This window comes from Papaver somniferum, unplaced genomic scaffold (genome assembly GCF_003573695.1).
Source record: "Papaver somniferum cultivar HN1 unplaced genomic scaffold, ASM357369v1 unplaced-scaffold_123, whole genome shotgun sequence".
NCBI lineage: Eukaryota > Viridiplantae > Streptophyta > Magnoliopsida > Ranunculales > Papaveraceae > Papaver > Papaver somniferum.
This window is the reverse complement of record NW_020621381.1, coordinates 3,761,524-3,788,303: the sequence shown is the minus strand read 5'-3', so window position 1 is coordinate 3,788,303 and position 26,780 is coordinate 3,761,524. Positions and strand designations below refer to the sequence as shown.

Sequence of the window (26,780 nt, the reverse complement as noted above, 5' to 3'; positions counted from 1 at the left end):
TATAGACGGATGTCGTTTGGTCTTTGCAATGCGCCTGCCACTTTTCACAGATGTATAGTCAGTATATTTTCTGATTATGTGGAAAACATCATTGAGGTATTTATGGACGATTTCAGTGTTTATGGTGATTCATTTGATATTTGTTTAAATAATCTTAAACTTGTGCTTAAAAGATGCATAGACACTAATCTTGTTTTAAATTGGGAGAAATGTCACTTTATGGTAAACTATGGTATAGTGCTTGGTCACATCGTGTCCTCTCAAGGGCTCGAAGTGGACAAATCAAAGATAGATTTGATTAGAAACTTACAATACCCCACTCTGGTGAGGGGGGTTCGCTCGTTTCTTGGTCATGCATGTTTTTATAGGCGATTTATCAACGATTTCTCCAAAATCTCAATGCCGATGTGAAAATTGTTGCAAAAGGAGGTCGCCTTTAACTTCGACAAGGAGTGCAAGGATGCCTTTGACAAATTGAAGGAATTGTTGACTACTGCACCAATTATTAAGTCACCTGACTGGAGTTTGCCGCTCGAGTTAATGTGTGATGCAAGTGATTATGCAGTCGGAGCTATTTTGAGTCAGAAAGTAGACAAAAGGTCGCATGTGATTTATTATGCATCAAGGACCCTAAATGAAGCGCAAATCAACTACTCGACCACCGAGAAAGATTTTCTGGCTATAGTATTTGCATTATAAAAATTTAGAGCTTATTTAGGGGGTACCAATGTGATTGTATATTCTGATCATGCAGCACTTCGGTACCTATTGAACAAGAAGGAGGCTAATCCAAGACTCATACGATGGATTCTTTTGCTACAAGAATTCAATATTGAAATCAGAGACAAGAAAGGTGTTGAGAATATTATTGCTGATCATCATAGCAGAATTGTTGTTTCCGAAGAAAAACTTCCCCTACAGGATAGTTTTCCAGATGAACAAATCTTGTCGATTGAAGAATCAACACCTTGGTACGCTGATATAGTGAACTATTTGGTTACAAGGAAAGTACCTAGTACGATGTCTAATTTTCAAAAGCTAAAGCTTAAGAAAATAGCCAAACAGTATGTGTGGGATGATCCCCACTTGTGGAAATATGGTGCTGATCATATTATCCGCAGGTGCGTACCTAACTATGAATTTCAATCAATTCTATCTTTTTGTCATTCTTATGCTTGATTTTATCAAATGTAAACAGTTGGTTCTAAACGTACCGCTCTCAAAGTCCTTGATTTTATCAAATGCCACTCACACCGATTCTTGCTGTATAAATATTCGATGTGTGGGGTGTTGATTTTATGGGTCCTTTTGTTAATTCGAATGGAAAATTTTATATACTTCTTTCTGTGGATTATGTTTCGAAATGGGTGGAAGCTAAAGCCATCCATACTAATGATTCTTAAGTTGTTTGTGAGTTTGTGAAGGAATATATTTTCTCTCGACATGGTACACCACGAGTGGTTATCAGTGATGGAGGTTCGCACTTCAAGAAATTCTTTCATGCTCTCCTCAAGAATTACAACATTACACACAAGGTTGGTACGCCGTATCACCCACAAACTAGTGGGCAAGCTGAAATTTCAAATCGTGAAATAAAGTCCATCTTGGAGAAAACTGTGAATACTACAAGAAGATTGGATTTTCGGGCTTAATGATGCACTTTGGGCGTATAGAACGGCGTACAAGACACCAATTGGTATATCCCCATATCGGTTGGTTTATGGGAAAGCTTGTCATCTCCCAGTTGAACTTGAGCACAAGGCTTTTTGGGCGGTAAAGATTTATAACATGGAGTATGATGAAGTTGGGAAAAAAAGGAATCTACAAATCAATGATCTATAGGAGATACGAAACGATGCTTACGAGGACTCTCGTATATACAAGGAAAAGACGAAGTTACTTCACGACAAAATGATTTCACGAAAAAGTGTTGTTATAGGCAAAAATTTATTTTATTTGATTCTCGTCTTAAGTTATTTCCTGGCAAGCTAAGGTCCCGATGGGTAGGACCATTTGTTGTTACTAATGTTTTTCCTCATGACGCAGTTGAAATCTATAGTCCAAAACTGGGAAAACTTTCAAGATAAACGGCCATAGATTGAAGCCATACTACGAGAACTTCACTACAGTGGATGTTGATGAGATTGAGCTTCGTAATTTTCTCCCTCTAGAGGAGTAATCTGAAGATGTGTCAAGTCAGGCTGAGGACGTTAAACTAAGCGCTAAACGGGAGGCAACCCACTGGTCTTGTATTTTTATCTCTATTTTTATTTTTCTTAGTTTTTCATATCATATTTGGATTTCCCACCTTATTTTACTTTGGATGACTCAATTACATTGAGGACAATGTAAAGTTTAAGTATGGGGGAGTATTTTGCATATAGAGTTTTTAGCCTTTTAGAGTCGATTTTTTTTAAAATTAAACTTTTTTTTATGCAAATATTTACAAAAATTTTGAAAAAAATCGACTCTAAAAGGATAAAAACTCTATATGCAAAAGAAACGTTGAAGAGGCTCCTTCTGAGTTGTGGCCATGTCTGTCTGAGTTTTGGAAAGACCTTCATGTCTCTCCATTAAATCGATAATGGTAATGGGAAGGTTGGTTTCCTCTGGCTCCTCCAGTCTCTCGTCCTGACGAAGAAGTGATGGCAGCCATGGTGATGATTGGAGGCGTCATGCTCGAAGAAATATAAGGAGTAGTGGCGGCTCTGGCTCTGGTAATAAGAGGCGTCACGTCAGATGGGATGCTTCCGGTACTGCTGGTGTTGGTGGTAGAGGATGTAACGCCATGGGACGTGTTGACTGCGCTTGTGGATGGTACATTGGTGTTGGTCATTCCTTTTTTGCTCTCGCCCAATACAACCATATACTCTATTCGCTTAGGGGTCTCTCCACAAAACTGAATTTTCAGGTTGCAAATCAGAGTTTATTGTGTGATGCAATCCTGTAAGCGAGAAGTCCCCAGTCATCCTTTATTGTCTCTGTAACATCTCTATGTCGATCCGCGGCAAGGCGGAGAACCTCCAGTCCCCAAGCATAATTCCCCTGAATCAATCTTTTCCAGGACAATGCGCTTCAGAGTGTTGCATTCGTTGGTAGGATGATGAATAAACCTGTGACAGTGGAAATATATTGAATCTATCATCTCCCGATCAGTTGGTGGACGCCATATCGGGGGTAGTTGGACTACTCCCTCTCGTACCCAAATTTCCAGTAACTCTATAAATATTATGATATATTGAGTCTGGCTTCTCCCGCATCAGTAGTTGTTGTGGCTGAAATTCTTGCATGCTTTTGCATGAAGCTCTCTTTGAGGGTGGAACTGACGCTTGAGCGATCATTGATTCATGAGCGGACCATTTACTTCTACCGTATTGCTGAAAGGTAATTTCTCTTGAGGGGCATGCGACAGAGACACGTGGTGGATGAGCTGGATATTGTTCATTGGAGCAGTGTTCGTTTCCATAAGCGTTTTGGTAGATTTTCCCCTCTTCAGGTGCTTCTCTTTTCAGCAAAGCAGTCGTGGTTGCGGACTGTTGGACAACTCTTTGAACTTCTGCGAGGGCTTGGAGATAAAAAAATTCCAGCAAGGCTTCATAGGTAGGTTCTTTACCCTTGTCTTGCAGATGTTGTGGTGCACCTGGAAAGTCTCCTCCCCGTTTCTTGTGAAATTGTCTTGGCTTTCTGTGTTGGCAGAATCCAATTAGCCACACTTATGCTGCTCCTTTATGATGTGGTTACGTGCTCCGTCAGTATCCTCATTGGTAGAGGCACGGGCTTTAGACAAATATTTAATATACTTCGTATTACTCTTGAAATTGGCGGGATCCTCCGGATAAGCATTTGCTGATTCTTTCCACAATCGGCTTATTATACTCTTCAGGATACGAAGCATCTCGTTTTACCGCCTGATAATATCGACTTGGCTGGCAACCATATCCTATAGCATTTTTGTCATGTATTCCATGGTAGTTGGCTTCCAGCTATTAATTGCTTCTGCAAGATTCGAATTAACCCGAATACATATGGAAAGAATCTTTGACTGAAATGGGTTTCAGTTAACGATTGAATTGGGCATAAGACCAATTGGGATGGAAATGAAATTGAGAATTGAATTTGCAACCGAGATATTTAGTCTCCCACTGTGGTCGCCAATTTTTTATGGGTAAAAACTGTTTCTGCTGGTTTTGGTAAAATTGGGTGTGTGGATGAGAAACGAGCCTAAACCTTAAACAAATGCACTGCACGGAGTACTTTAGATTCGAGAGATCAATCTGTACAATCTTGACCTAAACCAAGAAATGGTCGTTCCAGTCTTGCTTCAGTCAAAAAGTGAAAGAGAAGGGTTGGTCTTAGGGAGGAAAGCGAAGAAGGTGTTGAGACCAGAATGGTTAATTCTGAAGGTGTGGCTATTTTATGACTTGTATCAGAATTTGGAACTGGCTTGCGGAATGTAAGCTATCAGTTCTTTGGTGTTTTCTGGATACTGTGTTGTTGTTAACCAAAACTCTGTTTTTGGTTGAAATAGGTAGAACCTATTTATACAAGTCATATTGAACGCACCCTGATCTCGTATAAAGTGGGAATGATTGAGTGATGGAGAAGTGGGGTAATGTGTAAATTCCAGAGACCACGTTCCCACTATGAAGGAGACATGTTAGTTTACACCCACTACTTCTTGCCGCCACTAACTGCCCTGCTTTCTGACACTTTCTTGTAATGGGCGTGTTGCACGCCGCACGCTGTAAACCGCCAGACCAATACCCTGATGAGCATCCCCCAGTTTGTGACATGTTTGATGTCTTGAGTGTTTTGTGGAAAATGTGTAGCAGTTTGCTATGTGTGGCAAGTCGAAGTCAGAAGACTTGCCGCAGGAAGATAGCACGTGATGCTATTTAGGCTTTCCTTGGCTAGTCGACCAAGACTTGCCACAGGCCTGTCAATTCGGTGGAGAATTTGGACGGCTGAGATTGTAACTCATGAGAAAGAGTGGCCATTGATTATGGCCATATTCTGTTGGCATCTTTTAATAGCATAGTGGAGCCATTGGAACATGCCAGTGATTTGGTGGCATGGCCAAATCTAGGAATTGGCGCCGTGGACGAAATTAGGGCTTGGCGGCATGGCCAAAGCTAGGATTTGGCGTCGTGGCCAAAATTAAGGCTTGGCGGCATGGCCAAGTTAGGATTTGGTGTCGTGACCAAGTTAGGGCTTGGCGGCATGGCCAAGCTAGAATTTGGCACCGTGGCCAAAATTAGGGCTTGGCGGCATGAATGTTGTAGTTTTGAAAGTGGTAGTAAAAGTTCGTTGCTCGGACTTGTAAAGATTAAAGTTTCCTAAAATAATAAATAAATGATTTTATACAAAAATTTATTAACAGGATGAAGAGACACTAGGATGCAGGATTTCACACTTTTTCATATTCTTGTGGTTTAGTCATTAACTCTAGACAATATAGCTCAAACAAAAGAAGTTGTGACTCTAATTCTTTGCCAAAACTAGATTTCATAAAACATTATCTGTAAGTCGTAAGCATGACGCATCAAAAGTAAATTAAACCAAGCATGCGACATCAGACAAAATAACAAATAATTAACAGAAATCATTAAACAAGTAAATCTATGCAAAAAGTCATATAAAGAATTAATTCATTTACCACAATCGTGAAAAGTTTCTTCCTTCGTTGTCCCAGTGATGGGTTCTAGATCCGCATATTGGAAACACGCTCAAAAGTTGATTTTATTGCTCGAATGAGGTGTACAAATGATGAAAAGGAGAAAATAATGAAAATCGGGTGTTTGCAACGTTTTTAATTGTTGCAAACACCGTTACAAAGAACAATATTTGAAAAGTGTTGTAGTATACGGAATACTACGACCCACAACTGCCTGTCGTTTCCACTGTAGCATGAACGACTGCCTCTGTTGGTGCTTTGTTCTTCGTGTTCTCCTTTAATGGCAGCAGCAGAGACAAGCTCTGCAACTTTTTTTTCTCGCTCCTCTCGGCTCTGGCTAGACCCCCAAACTCTTCAACCCTTTTCCAAACTGTTTTGCCTTGTATTTATAGTGAATTGGAGCCAAAAATCCGACCATTGATTGCATATATTCTCCATTTAATCCAAATATTCTCGGCTGCCAATAATAACGAAAATTTCCATTTTTAATCCCATGCACGCGTTAACTTTGATCCTGCACGCTCCCAAATGTCTTCTCCACGCCTCAACACTCTTCCAACGCTAGTAGGACTCTTCCATGCACACAAGAACTCCATTTTTGCTCGTGTTACAGTGCACGTGCTCTGTTTTGGGCTCAAGGATCATCACGTGTTTTCCACCCACTTCTGATCGAACCCACTGCCCATAATGTGTTCCTCATGCCATATCACATCTTCCTACCAAGTTTGAGCGATTGAATCTCCCTAAAACACCTTCATTTTGTTGATTGAAACTCTAACAGTTAGGGCTGTTCATGGTCGGTTTTGGTTCGGTTTCTAGCCAAACCAAAACCGAAACCAATATTGTTGGTTTCTAAAAATCTAAACCAAACCAATCCATTAACCATTGGTTCGGTTTCAAATGGTTTCGGTTTGTCCCAGTGGTTTTTGGTTAACCAATAATTATGTCGAACAAAAAAAATATTACACAAATTTACATACAAAAAAATCGTAGTTGCCGATAGTATTGGTTTACACAAATTTACAGACAAATAAATAAATAAAATAAAATATCAAGAATAGTTAAAGCTTACTCTAATTCTAGAGATCAAAAGAAGATATATAATATATCTTAATTTAGTTATTGAGAAATAAAAAAGAAAGAAGACAGGAAGAAAAAAGTCGAGTAGCAGCGGCTGTAATTGGGGGTGGAGAAGGGATGCGACTGAGAGAAGGAGAAAGAGAAAGACGGAGAGTATCATAATGAAATATTAGATTTAGAGTTTCTATTTATCCTCTAAATCAATGGGTAGAATCTAATACTTGTAAATCAACGGTAGAAACTAAGTTTAAAAACTAATCGGTTTTCCAATGGTTTTTGGTTCGGTTTTAGAGGTCAAACCAAACCAAAACCAACACTATCGGTTTTCCACTTTCTACACCGTAACCAATCCATTAGTAAATGGTTCGGTTTGGTTTCTTCCTAATTGGTCTGGTTTGGTACGATTCCAGCGGAAAACCGAAACCATGTTCAGCCCTACTAACAGTTGAGAACTTCATTTCCCGCCAAATTTTTTTTTTTTAATTTAAAGAGATGAAGTGCCCCTAATCGTCTGTGAAGTGTAAATAGCAAATGCCCAAATGAGGTTCCCCTTAGTAATTGAGTACCCCTTATCCAAATTGAGAGTCCATATAGTAATTTTCTCCCACGAGCGCAAAAACCATTTTTTTAGCCAATTTCGCCGCAAAAGCTTATTTCTCCAAAAATACCTACAGGGACATAAAAAGCCATAATAAATATAAAATCGAGCACTAATAATATATACAATTGAGATTATATAAGACACAAAAATGCGTCTATCAATGACCAAGCTAGAATTTGGCGTCGTGGCCAAAATTAGGGCTAGGCGGCATGGCCAAGCTAGAATTTGGTATCGTTGCCAAAATTAGGGCTTGGCGGCGTGGCCAAGCTAGAATTTGGCGCATATTGGTGTTAGAACCAAATATGGCTTCGACAACATTGGCTCCAGTTGCCATATCAAACTTAATGCCCTTGGGTGGCTTGGTTGGCGTGGAAACCTTATCTAAGTTAGGGTTTGGCCGAAACCCTAATTTGCGTGTGTGGCATGTGACCACATCACGGTGACGTATTTTGTGCAAACGGCGCCATGGCCACGCTAGAGGAATTATGGTGAAGCCAAAACGTGGGGGTGGTCACAGGAGCAAGGGCGGCTATGAGTGGCCATAACATGGCGCCATTTTTAGGGTTTCCCGGTCCCACATGACTCGTGGCATGTTGTGGGGGCCAAAGTGGCGTAAAGGAAATCGTGTTCTAGTTAGGAAACCTTGACCAAACTCTGTCATGGCATTGGCCACGAACAGAAAGTAGGTTAGCACGTATAAGCGATGTTTATGGCATGTTGGCATGTTCGGCATGTTGTTGTGGCAAAGTGGCACGTTTAGCATGTTTGGCATGCACGTTTAGTGCATTGACACGGCATGGCATGTTTGGCATGTCACTAGCATGCCGGAGCGGAATGGCACGTTTGACATGTTTGGCATACCAATTAGCATGTTGGCGCGGATTTTGGAAAGCCAATTCGGCATTGTGACCAACTGGCGCAATTTTTTCTCCTTTAATACTGTTGCAGGTTTAGAGCGACCTGATTGGTCGATTAAAAAAAGGGGCTGGCCAAGCATGGGCGTGGCCACACTTTTAGTGTGTGCGTGACGGATTTAAAGCGACCTGATTGGTCGATGGGAAATAGGGCCGGCAAGTATGGGCTCAGACATAACTCATGTGTGTGTGGCAGGTTTAAGGCGACCTGATTGGTCGACGGGAAATAAGGGCCGATCGAGCATCATAGGGTGTTGCCACTTGCAAGTGGCGCCGGCTGGCCTATGGCATGGCCATACCTCCATTTGTTGCTGCTCATATTCCGCAGCTCCTTTATTCCTTGTTTTCTGATTGTGGGTAGGATTTTGCACCTACTAATCCATGGCGGATTAATTTCCTAGTTTGCCTAAGCTTAATTTCGACATACAAAGTCTATTATACTGCGCAGGGCGCATGTAGCGCCCCCAAAGCTAGCAGCTGACTAATCCAAGAGATTAACTAAAATAAAGAGGCACCAAGAATCTAAATCATTTACTTAAGCATTCAAATAAGAAATCTGCAACAAACTTAACCCAAAACTAGCCCCGCTCAGAAATATATATATACAAGAAACTCTTCTCAAATGATACATATACAATAGTCATTTGGTTTTCGAATATAATATGCAACATAATAAACATAGCCGAAATAATCTAACAATCGGACTCAACTCCTCGAAGCTTTCGCTGCGCAACTCTGATCTATCTCTGAAACTGAAAGTGGGAATGGGTGAGCACATCATCCCTAAAAGGGGTGCCCGGTAGGAATAACATTCAACTTTGGAAAACAATACATGCTTTCCCGAACATTAAAAGTGACCAAGTCACTGTAACAAACAAGCATGTATATGGAGAAACTCCTTCTTCAAACAATGTATACTATGGTTGTGCAATTCCGAACTCGCAAATCCACACCTAATCGTAAGTATTGATGTCGATAATTCCGAACTCGCAAACTGCCGACCAATATATCATAAAAGCTTTAGGTATAAAAGTGAAGGAGCGTATCCTATATACCACAGGTGGAAATTCTTATTTCCCATAACAATTCATGACGACAACAAAACATTACAAGTCCTTTCCAATCCATGGAAAGATTAAAAGAATCAACAGAACTATCAAAATACAAATTAAACAAAGCATGAAATGCACAGACAATAAATACATGAGTTTGAAAAAAAAAAAACTTTTGTAAAAGGAACAACAATGGTTTCAAAAGAGTTAAATGTATTTCTACCTCTTTTGATGACAAGCCACGCCTACCTCTAGATCCACGATCCACTGGTTCATCCTTTGAATCGATCGTTGTTAATATAAACTAACTGTTAATCACACAAGAAGTCTAAGAAACTAGCTAAAATGGCTTACACAAGAATCATACAAGTCTAACTAATACTTCTAGGCCCATTTATTGTTATACACCTTTAATTTAATTCTTTAACTCATCTAAGGGTCTACTAATTCAATTAGGTTGATTCTATAGTCTATTAGCTCAGTCTTATGAATATGCACAACTTTGTAGAAGAAGTCAAAGTCTAATTCGGACCATAAGAGTCCAATAACACTAATTGAGAATTCTGGCATAAAGCCCAAAACCACTAAGCCAGCCCATTAAACTAAGGCCTGGTCCATCTGTCCACTAACAGTCAACGGGGTCAACGTACAGTCAACATCAAGGTCAACCAACAGTCAAGTCAACGAGTTCAGTCAAGGGTCAACTGGTCTGGTCACTGAGTCAGACCGATTCAACTCAGGCTAACAAGTGTAAGTCACTCAGATTGACAGAGTCAGAAGTACAAGGTCAAGTCAGCTAAGAACATAATCTGAGTGCGATGACTAATAGTCTAAACCATTGGTTCAACACTTTTATTAACAAAACAAGAGCAACTCAAACACTTAACTTAAATAGACTTCAAATCTTAATTACAAAAGTAAACTGAGTTTACCTTGCTCTGCATTGCAGGCTTTTACTAATGTCACTGCTAACAGCATTACAATCAACTTCTGCTCTACATATCACAAGCACACTCGAGTTCAGATCAACACAACCACTAAATCCCTTACTTACACTTGTATCTCATTTCATTACAAACACCACCAATGTCAGCTGAGCATAAATCAAAGTGCATATCCACCCAATCTATATCAATCTCAATTGTATTAGCATCTCCAGAATCTTGTATTTTATCAAACCTTGACCATTAGCATCATCTCATTCACCTATGCATTCACAACAACTCAACTGTCATAATGATCCATTATCTCAGACTACCACCACAACTACACTCAACTTCATTTCCATACCCACTCTACCTGCACATTAAGACTGTGTTACTAATGCATCTACATCCTTAAATTCATTCAATGCGCATTATCAACATCCCTTCAGCATAATCATCACTCCTGGCTCCTTACTGCATCCTACAACACAAAAATACAGTTCCAGTACTAAGTTCAGTTCGTACTTCTCGAGCCACTAGTCTTTCCCCAAATGAAACTTCTCAACTCTGTTCTGTATCCAACAACTACAAGTCTACACAAATTACAATTCTAACTCCCAAAACATTTCAACTCAAACAACATCAACAACACTACAAACTTAACTAGATACTTCATTTATCACAATAAACTATCATAACTCAACCATTTTAGAACCACAAATCCACACAGTTCAATTCCATGCCCAACACATCTACCGCAGATCTTAATTCAATTATCAACCACATATAATCAATATAAATCAATAGCTTTACTAAATTAACTCTGAACAATTACCTCAAGTAATTTCCTTCAGCATCCAAATCCCCATCACCACCACAGATTCTCTGCAACCCTAGTTTATTCACAATCACCTCTATTTCCCAATTCAGGTTCAATACATAACTATAATCTTCATACCAATCATACCCATCTCCAATCCATCCCTGAAAACCTCAATTCAATCTTTTAAACCTCTTTTGAGTATTATCATATGAAACCCTAATTATTCGATTCAACACTGAGACAATTGCTAAGATTCAATTAAACCACAAACCTTGTGATCCTTCTCTAGAAGCAACCTAAGTACCCTATCAATTCCATACGAATTCAATTAACGAGTATTACAAACCCTAACTGATTTATATCTTCGATTCCTAGTTGTTCTCTTCCGAATTCACAGCAGCACCACCACCTTCAACATCTGTATAGCATCACTACCTAATTTTCATCAATCAATTCCCACTCACCACTCTCAGCGCTCTCTCGCAGGCGAGAATAGGAAGAAGAGAAGAAGAAAGAAACGAGAAGGAGAAAGAAACGAGAAGGAGGATAAGAGAGAAGAGAGAAAAGAAAAGGGATACGTGTTTATCCTTTAAATCGGGTAGATAAGGCCGACCAAATTGTTGAGATACCCACGTGCTTCGACACGTGCATCCACCAGGGTAAAATCCAAAATTACCATTTTACCATTCATACCCATTCAAAGATATCTTCTTCATCCGGTGTCCGATTGGCACGTTCGAGTAGTCCATTTCGCATAATTTTTCGAGATCTATCTAGTGATGCTAGTTTCGTATCTAGTTCGTTATTAGATTAATTCCTATGAATTAACGTTCGTGTTAATTTAATCGAGTTATTATCGGCTAATTCGACACTTGACCGGTCTAATAGCGTTGACAAACTTGAGGGTTCTTACAACGCAAAACCCTAATTTTTGCAAATCAGTCAGGGTAACATATGAATCTTGTGGATTATCATAAAATTGATTAAATTCTATGTGTTGACACAGAGTTCTTTAAGTTTATTGCCAGAGAGCAGTATGCTTTCCTATTGAGTACTTTTATGCAAGGACCTTAACCTTGATACTTGGAAATTCGTGCTAATCTGCTGCGAGTGAACACAAATTGTCATGCCATATCAATATTAAGGGTTCATCCGGGGAACATAGCATAGGAAAAATACTCGGCAGGCTCAGACATTAGTGAGTAATGCAGCTAGGAGCTTATACACTCATTAGGCTCTATACTAGTAAACAATTCATCTAGGAGCTTGAGTTTCAATATAATATGAAGAGATACATATGCACTCATCCGATTTTGATATATTCTCCAAATTCCCTGCGGAATATGGACATATCAATGTCTACCGCATCTGATGTCGGGTCAGGTAGATAGACTTTTATAGTTTCCCCCCTATAATAAAAACCACCATCAACTATTCCACAACCGCTCTCCCCAAAAATATATGGCAATTAAACACAAGTTCATTTAAGAACTTTCCCCCATTTGATGTCATTCCCAAGAGAACAACATGAGCGACCTTACTTTTACGAGAAAAGAAGGATTTCTTTGGACGTTAACAAATCACATGGATTTGTATCCAGTAAACTCGAGTAAATTAACCACAAAAAGATCTTATTGATTAACTTAGCCGGAAATCACTCAACATAAGAAAACTTTCGGAGTAAATACAGTACTTTCACATAATAGTGGATCAGAGTAATATCAATACTGCGAAATTTTCTCAAAAAGTTCATTGTTATCAATATTTGCATAAAGACATAATAGACTTAACTTTTTGAGCATATATGAGATAATAACCCAATCCACGAACGTAAACACATATATATCTCATAAGACATTTGCAATATACAAAACCAATAAGATTAAATACTGCAAGATCATCTTCTAAATAACTTAGAATTTAAATAAATAAATCTAAAAACGTTGCAAGATGAAAAACGTTGGAAATAGCTATGTGTAATCACAATAATTGCTATACCAAACCCTAGTTCTCCTTCTCAAACATAAGAATAAATTCTCATAAGAAGTTTTCTAGACAATAAGAATCAGACTTATTTTACTACTTTGTACCTTTCCATGACTCTATCATAAAAGGTATCATTGATGTCCTTGATTCTCTTAACAGTTTAGACACTATGTTCATGAGTTAGAACTTTCACCTTTCGATCAAGAATGCGAGCAATTTATCTGGCCTTGATGCAACCAGGGATAAGCTTCTTCTGGTTCCGTATCAAGATATTTTGTTTTTCAAGGATTTTGGTCTGAACATCAATTAGATAATTTATTTGCAGTTGTGTATTTACAAATTCGACCTTTGAGTCATTCTGAAAATGAATTAAATCCTTGACAGACTCAGCAATCCAAGATTTGTACTCTTTCCTTGCAATCATCTTCTTCAAAACTAGTTCTTAAACCGAGCTGCAACCTTTGATGTCTTCTTCCGTATCAAGATCGACCTCTTCATGAGATCTTGAAGAGTTCTCAATTTATTTATTTTTTGATAGGAATGGAAACGAACAAATATAATATATATATATATATATTTGTGAACAAGAGAAATAAAAGAAATGCCAATATTATAGAAACCGTATATAAACTCTTAGGAACAAGAGTGCACGGACGTTCGTGGACCATTTAATGGGTCGACCAGAATCCAAAAAAAATAAGGTATTTGATTTCCAGTTATCTTATAAATCTTCATAGCTCGATAATTAGAAGATTCAAAATAGAGCCTCAAATTAGAGCACATGAGAAACCAACAAGATACATCAGTTACTAGGGGTCAAGGTATGACTCAACATTCGCATCATGAAAACGATTTTTTTAAATTATTATTTTACTGAACAGATAAAACACACAATCAGAAGTAATCACATGAACAACTTGAGTATCCCACAAATGTGATCCATGCAACTCTCAAGTTAGTTCCAAGGATGGATTTACCTAGATTAGGTAAGGGAGTGAGACAAGATCTCACTACATACATTGAGGGAAGAATCGTGAATACCTCTAGAGAGTTTGTGCCTTGTTTTCTGTACCTTCCTTCGATTACACCTTATTTCAGGAGATTCGGACATTGTTTTTTTTGTGCCTTGTTTTCAGTACCTAATACTATGATCATATTATTACGATCATGTCATATCACTAGAGTATTATACAATATGTATAGTATATACAGCTTCACAGTTATGTTTTCAATATAGCACGACTTGAAAGATACGTTAGGAATGAAACAGTTCAAGTCAATATTACTAACCTCAAGTAGAAGGATGATGTCGTCGTTCTAGTTCGCTACTTCTTCACATTCTTCAGGTCTTCGGAGTAATACGTGTATGTCTCAACAGTCCTAGACTTTCTAGTCTAACCTAAACGAAGTTGACTCTAGTATTTAATCAAGCGACTTTAGATGACACACTAAAATATAACAACCAAACTTGACATACCAACGCCTTGATGAGTTCAACCAGCTATTCTCTAACAGGAAACTCAACTAATAATCCGATCTTATACTCCCGAAGAGCAGCCTAGAAATATTAGTCACCTCATAATAACCTAACTGATTAACATAAGAAGTTGTTGCGGAATCACAAGAATCTGAGACGAAGAACTATTATGATTACTTTTTATATCTTACCTATCAGAATTAAATCTCGAGTAAATCTTAGAGAAGATAAAATTCAATACGATAGAAAAAGTAAGATTAGAATACATAACCACATAGAAAATAGTTGGATCTGGCTTAACTAATCCCTGCCGATCAAGGTTTGTGCACACAATACACAAGATATGAAAACAAATAAGAAATCTTCTTCGTCTTCAAATCTTCTTTAATCTTCAATAACCTGCACAACACCACTTAAATCTCTTGTGATCAATCACGCACATAACGGAGTTTGTTAACAATGAATTATCACAAAATGCCTTTAGATCTAACAACAGTTCTAAAAATCTCGTAGATACTTCGATCTAGTTTGAGTGAATCTTATATCAGAAGGGAATATTCTCAAGAATAAACAAACTAGGTGCAATCAAAGTTTCAACAACCGTTAGTCAATCAAATCAATCAAAAACTAATAACACTACAATTATCTAGTTTCCCACCAACGATACTCGTAGAGCTTCTTGATCCCACATAAGTCTTTAAACGAGCGATCGTAAGATATTTCACCTAATTAGGATACTTTTCTCTCCGAATAGACGGCTCCACCAGAAACAACAAGAAATGAAGTTTGCCTGGCTCTTAGGATAGTTTGCTAGAAATGTAAACTTCGGTATTTATAGACCAAGGATGTTTGGACATCAAGGAATTTCCAAAACCAAAAATATTCTCAAGATTTGCAATGAATGGCAAAATTCGGTTTTCATAATTCCAATAAATTCTTGTCCAATATTTCCAAAATCTCTCAATAGAAGATATTCAATTAGTAAATGCACATTACTAATTTTTAGTCTTTAGAGATATGCATTTAATTGCTGTTAATTAAAGTATATAAAACCAAAAACCTTAATTAAAAGATTCTCAATTTATTTCGGCACGGGATCACCTTGAGTACTATGGAATATATTTGAACAATAAATGACAAGATTTATTGCTCGTGTTCAAAGTATGTTGACATCTTTTCACTGTAAATCCTTATTTCATATTTACATGGATTTACATTCTTGGAATCGGTCATAGCACACTTCCAAACAAGTTTAGAATTGGTTTCCCTGTATTCCAAGACTACTATGTGATTGATCAAATACCAAATCACATACATGGGTTCAATCGGTTCTACCAATCACTATGATCCGTTATACCTCAATATGGAAATACTTGTGATCGGTCACACATGTCACTAGGATCGGTTACACCAGTTATAATTATCGGTTTCATCTACACATGGTATTTCTTGTGACCGGTCATACCAGTTACCAGGACCGGTTGCACCAGTTACCAGGACCGGTTATACCAATTACAAGGATCGATGACACATACTCATGATCGGTCAAACCAATTACTAGGGTCGGTCACACCAATTACAAGGATCGATCATACCATCACATGGTGATTACTTAAGATCGGTTACACCAATTAATAAAAACCAGTCATACCAAATCATAAGTCAGGTATTGTGATTAGTTATACAAAGATACATAACATAAGTTAAGGTCTGTTCTACCATCTCACACATATTGGTCATCCAAAGATTTGCAACGAATAGAAAGACCAATAAGCCTAATGATTTCCCTTTCGATTTATAAAACAAGTTCATGAATGTACTTCCTTTAAGCAAATGTAAAACATTGTTTCCTATGATGAAATCTTCACCATAACCCATTCACATAATCATAACAATATATACAAGATTATGTCGATGTCATATCTACAAAGTTCAAAAGATAAGTGTTATACTTCGTAGTCTAATTCCCTAATACTATGATCATACTATTATGAACATGTCACATCACTGGAGTATTATTTCAATATGTAAAGTATATACAGCTTCGCAGTTATGTTTTCAATATATCACGAATTGAAAGATGCGTTGGGAATGAAACAGTTCAAGTCAATATTACTAACCTCAAGTGGAAGGATGATGTCGTCGTTGTAGTTCGCTACTTCTTCACATTCTTCAGGTCTTCGGAGTAATACTTGTATGTATCAACATTCCTAGACTTTCTAGTCTAGCCTAAACGAGTTGACTCTAGTATTTAATCAAGCGACTTTAGATGAGTTTTGACACACTAAAATATGACAACCAAACTTGACATGCCAATGCTTGGCGAGTTCAACCGAGCTGTGCTCTAAAAGGAAACTCAACAAATAATCCGATCTTATACTCCTGAAGAGCATCTTAGAAATATTAGTCACCTCACAATAACCTAACTGATTAACAGAAGAAGTTACTGCGGAATCACAAGAGTCTGAGACGAATAACTATTGTGATTATTTTTTATATCTTACCTATCGGAGATAAATATCGAGTAAATCTTAGAGAAGATAAAATTCAATACGATAGAAAAAGTAAGAACATAATACACAACTACAGAGAAAATAGTTGGATCTGGCTTCACGAATCCCAAATGATGTCTTCAAGTAATGGTTTTGGAAAACCTAGGTTAATGGATAGTCGACTCTAGTTCACAACTAGGACACACGAGCGTGTCAGGATTAGGTTTCCCAGATGTTATAGTTCTCCCTTCTATATTCTTTCAAATCAGGGTTGCTTTCAATCAAAGCTAAGATATCTTAGTAACAAAGCAATTCATATTCATCGTTAGATGAACTCCTAATTTAAGATTCAAGCTAAATGTGCTTAGAAACTAAGCAATCAATCTCCACCGTTAGATGATATTAGCTTGATACATGATAGACACATTTTTGTGTCTATCTTGTCCTTAATTTCATGTATTGTTGGTACTCGATTTTTTGTACTTATTATGGTATTTTATGTGTTTTTAGGTATTTTTGGAAATAAACATTCTTGGAAAAATCGGCTCGAAAAGTCGTCTAAAGCACCGGAAGGAACGTGTTATTCAAACTCTCACTTGTGGATAAGGGGCGCCCAAATGATAAGGGGTACCCAAAGGATATTTGCACCCAAGCAGCTGATCAGAGACACCCCTCATGGCATCTGCTATTCGCACCCCAGGACCGGATAAGGGGCACCCATCTTCTTCTTCACGGGAAAGATATTTGGCGGGAAAAGAAATCTCAACTGTGTGAGATTCTGGTCATGATATTATAGGGATATTTGTGTCTTTAAGACATGATTATCTTCTTACCGTGATAATAATATTTTGTACGTGTCTTGAATGGAAGGAAATCGTATACTTTTGGATATTTTCGAAAACAGGGAAGGAATTATTCACGGAATTAATTGAAGATATTCTCTTCATTATTCGTCTCAATTAAATGAGAAGATTTGGATATACCATACAACTCAGAAGACGTGTGAAAATGGAGAGGAAATATTCCCGTGAAATACTTTCATTAACTGCAAAGATCTTTTGGAGTAATTGAGATGATTGTCGACCTAATATTGGCTTCACAATATAAATAAGAGTGTCTTGGGTATCAGTGAGGAGATGGAGAGTTTGGGGATCGTTTAGAGCAAACCCGGTTTAATCATTATTTTCTCCCATTTCATCACTTGTAAACACTTTTGAGCAATGAAAAATTATTCTGAGTGTGTTTCCAATATGCGGAGCTAAACCCAATCCTTGGGGTTATGGAGGAAGCCGTTGTTTCGGTAAAAGTGATATATTTTTATTAGTTAATTACAACAACTCTATTATGATTTTTGCATTGAACTAAAAATTGTTTATATGATTTTGATTAGTTAGGTGTATTTTCTCTCGATAGAATATGCTTTCTTTAGGATTTTGATATTCTATGCTTGGATTAACATCTATTCTTTTGGAAATCTACATGTCTAGGCAATACTATTAGAATCAATTTGAATGTTGAGTTGCATAATTATTGTTTTATTAAATCACTAATATCAACCAATGGTGGAATCCTAGTCCCATTCTCTCCATAATTTTCAGAACATCTTTTTAATTTAGTTCGCTATTTTTATTTATGAAAAAATCTAAAAATCCGCTTTCACAAGTCTCAATGAACCTTTTTACTACAACAACTTTGAAATCACATCAATTTTTTGGCGCCGCCGACGCGGACTTTTCTTTAGGCTAGAGATTTTAGATTTTTATTTTATTTATCTTCTTTACCTTTTTGGGTTTTTGTCTTTTTCTTACAAAATTCGGAATTTGGAGCGAAAGAAAATTTTGCCAAAGCTTTCGGTGAATACTTAAAGACTTCGAGTGAAAGGCAAAGCGAAAGGAGCGAAAGAAGAATATTTTTTTTTTATTTATTTTATAAAAAAGAGAGAAAAAAAAAAAGAGAGACATTTTTATTTTTGTAAATTTTTATTTTTTTAGACTTTCTTTTTCTTTTGCACTTTATATTTTTTTTTTTGGACTTTGGACTTTAAATTTTGGGACATTATTTTTTTAAACCCTACGGAAGGGTAGTTTAAATATAAACTGTTTACAGAGAAGGACGGTGATTACAATACCACCTCGGCCCCTCGGGTTCGTACATGACATAGGAGTCGTGGCCCGAGTCGACTACAAAGGTTCATCCCCCGTCTGGTACGGGAGGTAAGTTTGTCGAAACACTCGCGAATCCCCTGTCAGCGAGTTACTGTCTTCCTTCGTATGCATATATGATGAGGACTTGAAAACGGCTGCTTTAATTTCCTAGTAAAGGGCAAGGACTGGCCATACAAGATAAGGGTTAGGATTTCATCACCGTTCTCTTCTTGCCCGCCTTAGGAAAACGACACCAAACGCGAACCTAAGCCTAAAATTTTGACTAGAACGAGACCGATAGGGTAACAAGCTTAACAGGAAAGTCATTCGAAAAATATTGGTTACTCTTTTAAGCATACTTCGAAGTTCTTGACGGTTTCTGTAAGTTGAATGCGTGACTGCGCCGCCTTGTAATACCGGTGAGGCCTTGGGTATCAAAGCTCCACTGAGCTTCCCTCGCCTCTATTCAACTTACTTTAACTCGGATTGATTCCAGAGGGGTTTCCTTAAATAGTAACGAATTCCCGTTCGAAGGATTAGAAACTGGTCTAGAAACAATCTAAGTGGAGCCATCATGCTTTTTGTTTGCTAGAAATCAGTAGGTTTGCTGTGGTGGAGTCAGCCTTGTTTGTGTTTGCATAGAACATCCCTTCCTTTTTAGGGCTTTTCTTTTTTTATTTTGTTTTTCTAGTGTATGCCCAAAGTTTTTAAACGGGCTTGGAAAAGAAACACTCTAGGTCGTTTGATTAGTGAAAAACCTAGTAGTTCTTCTTGTGAAGGCGGGGAGCTCGAAGACTCTTCTTTTGAGAACCCCGTTTTTGGAAACTTCAGTTTTGAGAATCTGTCTCTTCGTGAGGAAAGTACCCCTAGTACTTCTAGTCCTTTGGTAGTGCCAGAAATGGCAACTTTGAAAGCTTTGCTAAATCCAACTAGGACCTCTCGACCGTCTTGTATCAAGTTAGCTGAAATCGAAGCAAATTATGAACTGAAACTTGGGACTTTACAGATGCTCCCAATGTTTTTAGGGAAGGAGAATGAGAACCCCTATTTTCATGTTAGGGAATTTGAGGAAGTTTGTAGTACTCTGAAAATTAAAAACCTAAGTGATGATGCGTTGAAACTTAGGTTATTCCCCTTTTCCTTAAAAGATAAAGCCAAATCTTGGCTGTATAGTTTGGACTCTGAGTCAATTGAAACCTATGACCAACTTACTTCTGCCTTTATACATAAGTTTTTCCCAAGGCATAAAACATCGTCTATTAGGACACAAATATGTACTTTTCCCAACAAGAGGGAGAATCTTTATATAGGTACTTAGAAAGGTTCAATGACTTGATATCTCAATGTCCTCATCATGGTTTGGAGAAGGTTAGGTTAGTTCAGATCCTCTACGAGGGTTTAGATTATTCAACAACAACCATGGTTGAGTCCTTATGCACAGGTGGGTTTGAGAATAAAACTGTTGATGAAGCGATGACATTTTTGAATGAAATCGCCGATAAGACCCAACAATGGGAAAATAGTAGGGAACCCCAGAAAACAATTCTTCTAAGTAGAGGAAATGTTAATAGGGTAGAAGGATCTTATGAGTCAGATGCCAAAATAGCAGCTATAGCCAAAAGGTTAGAAGCCTTAGAATTAGGTCATTCTAGTGGTAGTAGTGGAAGAAATGAGCCTTTTTGGGAAGGCCATGCTGTTGAAGCAAGCCAATGCTCTTTATAACAACACTAGGTTTGATAACCAACAGAAGTTTGACCCATATTCAGAAACCTATAACCCTGGCTGGAGAAACCATCCAAACCTTTCTTGGTCCAAGGGCCAGAATCAAGGTCAGTCTAGTAATGCTCAGGTTCCCCCAGGTTTTGGCTATACTAAGAATCCTTCAGCTCCGGCACAGTTTCAGAACCCTTCGGATAAGAAGATTATGAGTTTAGAAGAGTCTTTGCTTGTTAACTCGTAACATTGTGCAGTTTCAGCAATCTGTTGCTCAAGGTTTAGAGAAAATAAGAGAATAGGTCAGGCTAACTTCAGGCTATTTCCGAGTTGAAAACCCAGGTTAGTCAGATAATGAGACATTGAGAGAAAAAGGAAAGTTTCCTAGTCAACCACAACCCAACCCTAGGGGAGTCCATCAAATATCTTTAGCTGGTGAGAAATCATCAAACCATGTGAACTCGATAACAACCCTTAGGAGTGGTAAAACGGTAGACAATAAGGTAGCCATGCCTAGTGGACATACTGTAGTTCCACCTTCTACTTCCCAAGAGGAGCCCGTAGACGAGGAAACTGAAACAGTCTCTAAGGATTCCCAAGAAATTCCTGATAGGTCTACCTTTGTGCCTAGAGCCCCATATCCACATTTGTTAGCCCCAACAAAGAAGGAGTCGACTTTCAACGAGATAATGGAAACATTTAAGCAGGTGAACATCAACATTCCGCTATTAGAAGCAATTAGGAGATGCCTGCTTATGCCAAGTTCCTTAAAGATCTTTGTACACGAAAGCGTAAGCTTAATGTCCATAAGAAAGCTTTTTTAGCTGGTCAGGTAAGTTCCATTCTTCTGAACCAAACACCCCCTAAGTATAAGGATCCTGGATGCCCCACCATATGTTGTGCGATTGGTAATCACATGGTCGATAAAGCTTTACTTGACTTAGGAGCTAGTGTTAACTTACTCCCGTATCATGTATACACCCAGCTAGGTCTTGGTAAGTTGAAACCGACTAAAATGACACTACAATTAGCTGATAGGTCTGTCAAAGTCCCTCGTGGTGTCATAGAGGATGTTCTGATTGAGGTTGATAAGTTTATTTATCCTGTGGATTTCGTTGTTCTAGACACCCAGCCTGTTCAGGACCCAAGTCGTCAAATCCCAGTGATTTTAGGTCGCCCATTTTTAGCCACAGCTAACGCTGTCATCAACTGTAGGACTGGGCTTATGAACATATCCTTTGGTAATATGACCACTGAACTAAATGTCTTTAATGTTACTAGACAACCTTCTGAGAATGATGATTTAGAAGAAGTGAATATGATTAGCACTTTAGTTCAGGATTTGGTTCAGGATAATTGGCTTGACACTTTACAGGTAGATTCTTTAGATGATTTTGAGGAAACCATTCTCTTAGATTAGATATGTGATCAATCTTTAGAAGAAGCTCTTGAGTATTTTAAAGATTCTATGGACCCAGAAATTCAGGCAATAGTTTTAGGTTTTTTCTGAGAATAATGATGACCCTAAGTTTGGGGGTAGAGAACTAGAAGAATCTCTTGAGTATTTTAAGGACTCTGAAGATCCGGAAATTCAAGAAATAGTTAGAGGTTTGTCTGTGAACCCTAAGTTCGGGGGTAGTGATGGTTCTTGTAATTGTATCGTATCCCTAATTAGAGTCCCTAAATTGGGACTCGAGCCTTGTACATCTGAGATATTACTTGAGTCTTTTCAGACTCCGCAACCCGATCCTCCTGATATTGTCCAGGAGGTAACCCAGGTATTAGAGACCTGTTTTTCGGATGAATCTATTTATCGAGACACACATATGAAGTTCAATTACGCTCCGCAGATAAACCATGTTGTCTTGACAGAAACCTTAGATGAGGACGTGCTCCTTCTTTTCATTTTTCTGAATCAGTGCAGTTGTCTCATACTGGTGTCAGCTCTATTTGGTCTTATGGACCCACAATTGTTTCGACTATTGATATATGACTTTGGAAGGTGACAATCCTTTTTGAGGTATTTGATGTCTAGCTAAAGACTTTAAATTTAGCATTTCCTCGGAGGTACTCATGCTTACGGTAATATTCTTCCTTATTTCTTTTTCCATCCATCAAGTGGTAACAGTTTCTTATTGTTCATGCTTTTAATTTCATCTTTAGAACATTGAGGACAATGTTAGATTTAAGTTTGTGGGTGGGGAAGAAAATTTTTGTTAACTCTTAGCTACAACAAATAAACTCCAGAGCCTAGAAATTTATGCTTATTAAGGTTGGCACTAACCAATCTAAGTGGATGGGAACATCTTGGTTGTAGGAGTTGAGGAACCAATCTGATTAGATGGAAACATCTAAAGAGTCTATTCATAAAAGCACAGAGCTCAGGTGTTAGCATTAACAAAAAGCATGGTAGTTTCGCCGTATCTCGTTGAATCCTAATCCTTCTGTTTTTTATTTTTTAAGTGATTTGGTGGGGCACACGATTCAAGTTGTTACCTTTGCTAGGGTGGAATAGAGTGATTGAGATACCAAAAAAAAATGTAAAAAAAAAAGAAAAGAAAAAGAGAGACCAGACCATTAGACCAACCGGAATAAATTCAATAAAGTCGACCATTAGTGCCCTTGTATATGCCAGTTGTGTTGACCTAGAGTTAGGTTTATCGACCACTGGTCCCCTTGTATATGCCAGATGTGTTGATATTAGTCAGACCGGTATGTCAGTCCATTAGGATAGGTTCACCTTGGCAGAGGCCTTCATACAGATATGGGAAACACCGTTCACTTTTAACCATCTCTTTATCCATCTTCTTAATCTTTCCATGTGATTGGCTGACTCCGGTTATGATGTACAGAAACTATCTGAGTAGAGCTCTGTCACTTATATATGAATTTTAGTATGCTGAGTGCAAACTCGTGTACATCAATTGGAATTTCGCATCAGGGTACTTCCTCATATAGTCAATGATTGTATGCCAACCAAGGAGATTCTTTAGTGCCTTCCAAGGTTCTGCATAGATAGCTAGGGTCTGGAGTAAAGGTTTTTTGGGTACACCTCTGGTAAACCCTCCGGAGAAAACACTCCGCCACTAGGGCCACCTAGCGGTTTAACGGCTTGCTGCACGTGCCAAGTGTAGTCATTTTTATTTTCTAGATTTGCTCGAGGACTAGAAAATAATAAGTTTGGGGGTATTTGATAGACACATTTTACGTTGTCCTTAATTTCATGTATTGTTGGTACTCGAATTTTTGTACTTATTATGGTATTTTATGTGTTTTTAGGTATTTTCGGAAATAAACATTCTTGGAAAAATCGGCTCGAAAAGTCGTCTAAAGCACCGGAAGGAACGTGTTATTCAGACTCTCACTTGTGGATAAGGGGCGCCCAAATGATAAGGGGTACCCAAAGGATATTTGCACCCAAGCAGCTGCAGAGACACCCCTCATGGCATCTGCTATTCGTACCCGAGGACCGGATAAGGGGCACCCATCTTCTTCTTCACGGGAAAGATATTTGGCGGGAAAAGAAATCTCAACTGTGTGAGATTCTGGTCATGATACTATGGGGATATTTGTGTCTTTAAGACATGATTATCTTCTTACCATGATAGTAAGATTTTGTACGTGTCTTAAATGGAAGGAAATCGTATACTTTTGGATATTTTCGAAAACAGGGAAGGAATTATTCATGGAATTAATTGAAGATATTCACTTCATTATTCGGCTCAATTAAATGAGAAGATTTGGATATACCATACAACTCAGAAGACGTGTGAAAATGGAGAGGAAATATTCCCGTGAAACACTTTCATTAACTGCAAAGATCTTTTGGAGTAATTGAGATGATTGTCGACCTAAGATTGGCTTCACAATATAAATAAGAGTGTCTTGGGTATCAATGAGGAGATGGAGAGTTTGGGGATCGTTTAGAGCAAACCCGGTTTAATCATTATTTTCTCCCATTTCATCACTTCTAAACACTTTTGAGCAATGAAAAATTATTCTGAGTGTGTTTCCAATATGTGGAGCTAAACCCAATCCTTGGGGCTCTGGAGGAAGCTGTTGTTTCGGTAAAAGTGATATTTTTTATTAATTAACTACAACAACTCTATTATAATTTTTGCATTGAACTAAAAATTGTTTATATGATTTTGATTAGTTAGGTGTATTTTCTCTTGATAGAATATGCTTTCTTTAGGATTTTGATATTCTATGCTTGGATTAACATCTATTCTTTTGGAAATCTACATGTCTAGGCAATACTATTAGAATCAATTTGAATGTTGAGTTGCATAATTATTGTTTTATTAAATCACTAATATCAACCAATGGTGGAATCCTAGTCCCATTCTCTCCATAATTTTCACAACATCTTTTTAATTTAGTTCGCCATTTTTATTTAATAAAAAATCTAAAAATCCGCTTTCACAAGTCTCAACGAACCTTTTTACTACAACAACTTTGAAATCACATCAATACACACACATGAAATATACATATATTTATATATGGATGAACCGTACCTAAACGTGTATAACCTGTTGGATCAATAACAACTAACTGAAGTTAGCCACATGAACACTTATAGTTTAGCCACATTCATCTAACACTTCTATATCAAATATGATGATCAATCAATCATGATAGATAATCAAATGAATATAAATGTGCTTCAAGAGAGTTGTTCAAATGTTCATCATCTCATAGAAATATATATGAACCATTTGAAACATAATCGGTTTGGTTTGTAATTGTACAAAGTACTTATACAAGAACCAATTCATGAACATAATGCCATGGTTTGCAAAAAAAGTTCGCATACCTTATTTCATTGAAATTCCAGGGACTTTAGTTCGCAAACGAACATGAGTTCATGAGTATGAAAAGTCATACTTACCGATTTTAGAACCTTACCACGGTATTCGCAAAAAGAGTACGCGAACCACAGTTCCGGACTTTGGCCTTATCGTGTCGTTCAGAAACAGAATACGTGAACCACAGTTCCGGACCTAGCCTTGTCTATCCGTTCACAAACAGGATACGCGAACTACAGTTCCGGACCTTTTCACAGGTAAATCCGTTCGTAAACATGAGTTCCGGACCTGAACTAGAGCTTCACAGTTAGCATACAAAGTATACAAGCTGTGTTATATCCAGACATTGGTAGTATTTCCAAACTCTCATTTAATCATTAAAACATCCTTAGAATACAACAATGGTAATCTTACACATACCACTAGCTTCAAGTAATTTTCAAGTGATTAATCGATCAATACGAAACTTCCCAAGTTAACATCAAATGATTGTCTCACACAAATCATGTAAGATTTTCAAGGTAATTTTCGCAAGATCATCTTGACTTAATATTTAGTTTCCAACAAATAAATTCTCTCCCACTAAACTCATCAAGTAGATGATGAAGTTTAAGCTAAAGCTAAAAGCTTCCAACACGTATTTCGAAAAATATATAAACGAGATAAACTCATCTCGAAATTTCAATTGTGTATAAGTTATAAGTCTACGTAGCTATATGACTTAGTCTATTTAGAAGATAGAAAAAAATAGACTTCTGAGTGATAGATAAGTTTTAGTCTCCATATACCTTTTGTTGATGAAGTTCCTTCAAATTCTCCAGTAGATCTTCTTCTTCAATTGGTGAAGACCGTGAAGTTTAAAGATCAATTACACACTTCTATCCTAATCTGAGAAATAGCTGTAAGTAGAACAAATATCAAGTATATAGTTTTGATCAATTAAACTTGACAAACAAGCTTGAGATAGCAACGGTTGCGAGTTTGACCGAGCAGTACTCTAACAATATCTACTTTGAATACGAAAAAAAAATAACACAGACACCATAAGTTTTGTTAACGAGGAAACCGCAAATGCAGTAAAAACCCT

General features: G+C 37.7%; 1 long non-coding RNA gene across 1 annotated transcript; it reads right to left on the bottom strand.

Annotated features, from left to right (window-relative positions):
• Positions 1 to 10,147: 10,147 nt before the first annotated feature.
• On the bottom strand, positions 10,148 to 11,636 carry LOC113331071. The gene is made up of 2 exons (XR_003350656.1): positions 11,083 to 11,636; positions 10,148 to 10,728 (listed from the first exon to the last, which is right to left on the bottom strand). It is a non-coding gene; the product is annotated as an uncharacterized LOC113331071 (long non-coding RNA).
• Positions 11,637 to 26,780: the final 15,144 nt, after the last annotated feature.